At 44.7% G+C, this 3,264-nt stretch overlaps 1 long non-coding RNA gene across 3 annotated transcripts; it reads right to left on the bottom strand.

Moving 5' to 3' along the window:
* Nucleotides 1-961: 961 nt before the first annotated feature.
* LOC135979000 (uncharacterized) lies at nt 962-3,231 on the bottom strand. Of its 3 annotated transcripts, XR_010596334.1 has the most exons (4): nt 2,868-3,231; nt 2,478-2,577; nt 2,053-2,171; nt 962-1,865 (listed from the first exon to the last, which is right to left on the bottom strand). It is a non-coding gene; the product is annotated as an uncharacterized LOC135979000 (long non-coding RNA). The 3 variants fall into 3 exon arrangements; XR_010596333.1 differs by having other exon boundaries at nt 962-2,171; nt 2,862-3,231; XR_010596332.1 differs by having other exon boundaries at nt 962-2,171.
* Between the last annotated feature and the right edge of the window lie 33 nt (nt 3,232-3,264).

Raw genomic sequence — 3,264 nt, 5'->3', positions numbered from 1 at the left:
CTAACCCTAACCCTAACCCTAACCCTAACCCTAACCCTAACCCTAACCCTAACCCTAACCCTAACCCTAACCCTAACCCTAACCCTAACCCTAACCCTAACCCTAACCCTAACCCTAACCCTAACCCTAACCCTAACCCTAACCCTAACCCTAACCCTAACCCTAACCCTAACCCTAACCCTAACCCTAACCCTAACCCTAACCCTAACCCTAACCCTAACCCTAACCCTAACCCTAACCCTAACCCTAACCCTAACCCTAACCCTAACCCTAACCCTAACCCTAACCCTAACCCTAACCCTAACCCTAACCCTAACCCAACCCCCAACAACCCTAACCCCCAACCCCCAACAACCCTAACCCCCAGCCCCCAACAACCCTAACCCCCAACCCCCAACAACCCCAACCCCCAACAACCCTAACCCCTAACCCCCAACAACCCTAACCCCCAACAACCCTAACCCCTAACCCCCAACAACCCTAACCCCCAGCCCCCAACAACCCTAACCCCCAACCCCCAACAACCCTAACCCCCAACAACCCTAACCCCCAACAACCCCAACCCCCAACAACCCTAACCCCTAACCCCCAACAACCCTAACCCCCAACAACCCTAACCCCTAACCCCCAACAACCCTAACCCCCAGCCCCCAACAACCCTAACCCCCAACCCCCAACAACCCTAACCCCCAACAACCCTAACCCCCAACAACCCTAACCCCCAACAACCCTAACCCCCAACAACCCTAAGATACATTACCTGCCATTTCTGCAAACCCTCCCACCCAAACACAGGCTTGCCCCAATTGGACACACAATTCTCACAACTTGTTCTGATCTTACATAGCTGTGAACCAACACACCAAAACACAGGAAGACAGATTCTTTGTTTGGCAACACAGTGCTTTATTTATTCAACGAGGCATTAATTACTGTAAACAGCTTGCAAAAATTGGACACTGTCACTGAATGTGTGTGCAGTACTGCACAATGTTTTATTTCTCATATAATCATTACATAACACCACAATTACCATATACCAAAAGCAACACTGGCATTTAATTTCCATATGCTTCAAAACATCACCCATCACCTGTACAAAACCTTGCATCTATTGTGAGATGTGGGACTGGGACTTGACCATACCTCACCTAGCAGCTGGCCAGCATGCTCCCTCTATAGCACCTCCACATGTGAAAAGTTAAGTCAAAGACTGTCCGGGACAGTCCCAACCATGGTGCAGTGCAGCTAAACAGCCAAAAGGCTGACAAATTTGTAACAACGTCAGCCTTCCAGCTGTTTGACTGCACTGCACCATGGTTTCAAAATCACTGCAGTGATTTAGCACGCAACAATGTGGATGACAAAATGAGTCATCTAACCACACCCCAACCTATACATTACAACTCTACAAATACAGCATACACAACAATATGAAGACAATTGACAAACACTTCAGAATGCCCAAAGAATGATACAACCCATAACAGTGTCCTCTTGCAACTTTGATGGCTAGAACATTCCAAGTGACAAACAAGCCACTCCTTTCAAAAGTACGTTAAATTTTGTCCAAGTAATTACAGGAACTACTTCACATAACTGACCAAGCAAATGAACCCAACCTCTCCAATTGGGATAGCAGAAATGACAATAATGCCATTTCATGATAGCAGTAGCTCTGGTATCTACCAGAACACAGTGACACTAGCCCCACTGCTCCACTACATTCTAGCCATCAAACAGACGACACTTCACATCGCAACCCAAAAAATATACAATCTAAGCCCAATTCTTCCAAACAAAGCACACCAAAGTCTTCTCCGCTGACACTGATACCTTCTGACTGCACAGATGGAAATAGCTTCCTATGAGAATGAGAAAAAAGATGCACACGTTCAACATCCACAGAACAAATACTAAACATCTCAGTTTCTAAAACAAACACAACAAAAGCACGTGAGATTCCCATTGACATGCATCCAGTGAAACACATTTCCCATCTCCAACATCAAACAGACCAACAAAAAAACATGATCAATAACCATACTTAACTTGCAAACTTGACATCAAATTAACTTCCATTCCAGGAAACAAGTACTTCATGTCCCCCACAGCCATACTTCAACTTCACTGGTTCTTTGGCAAATTGGACCCCCATCTTCACACAGAACCTACAATGACAAAAAAATTTAACAACGCTCACACTGCACACCAATCGACACCATGAAGACCATCTCAAACCATCTGCAATTATGCAACCGGCACCTATTTCAGCATAATTTTCCATCCCCCTACAAACAAATGCAACACCACCATGTGAAATAAAACATACACCGTGACACCTTCTTTTACAGGATACTGACACTGGCACCCCAACATGTGCATCCACATACACGCATCACATATGAGCAATACTTTTAAAGAACACCACACAGTACCACACCACACAATACAGAAAAATAAAACCAGATACTCACTCTTTTTCCCACCAGGTCTAGCCTCACATCTATCTTCTATCCAAACTTGTGTCAATTTCCACTTCATCTCAGGAACAGGCAAGACTCAGATCCTCCACTGCTGCTCAGTAAGTGAGCAGAAAACAATCCAAAAAGTAAAAATCATATTGCCACGCTGCTATCATACTTTCCTCCTCTTTTTTAAAGGAAATTTAGCAATGTGGTGTGGAAGCACGTGCCTCAAGCACATACTTTCCACACTACACTACTGCCCCTTTCCCTTGCATTTATCATTCCAATCACCATGCCTAACTAAAATGCTCACTTCCTCAGAAAACACCAATGGTGAGTAGAGAAAGAGTATACATTCCAATCACCAGGACTTCACACCGTAAAAGTACTTACACACACCTCGCACGACATTCTTTCACAAACTGCACCTCCCAAAGCCTCTTAAGTACCTGCAAAACACAAAATAATAATCCAACGAGTACTCACCATCAAACCCACAGATGATGCAACACATCCCACCCTATTTCTTCAACAAACCATCTACAGTAACAGGAATCACATATCATGAGATCCCTTCCCCCTCCCTAGTATTGCAACTCTCAGTCCCGTTACATATTTTCCACACTCTCCTCACCACCGCTACCCCTTGCCCAAAGGATATCAACACATCTCCACACCAATATCACACATCTGCAATATATTCAAGGGAAAATACTCAACATTTTAGGGCACACATGACAACACCCTCACTAACCACCCACCAAAGTCCAACCTTCTTCTAGAGAACAAGCAACAA

Source organism: Chrysemys picta, unplaced genomic scaffold (genome assembly GCF_011386835.1).
Source record: "Chrysemys picta bellii isolate R12L10 unplaced genomic scaffold, ASM1138683v2 scaf606, whole genome shotgun sequence".
Classification (NCBI taxonomy): Eukaryota; Metazoa; Chordata; order Testudines; family Emydidae; genus Chrysemys; species Chrysemys picta.
Note: the sequence above shows the minus strand (reverse complement) of the source record. Positions and strands in the feature narration are given on the sequence as shown.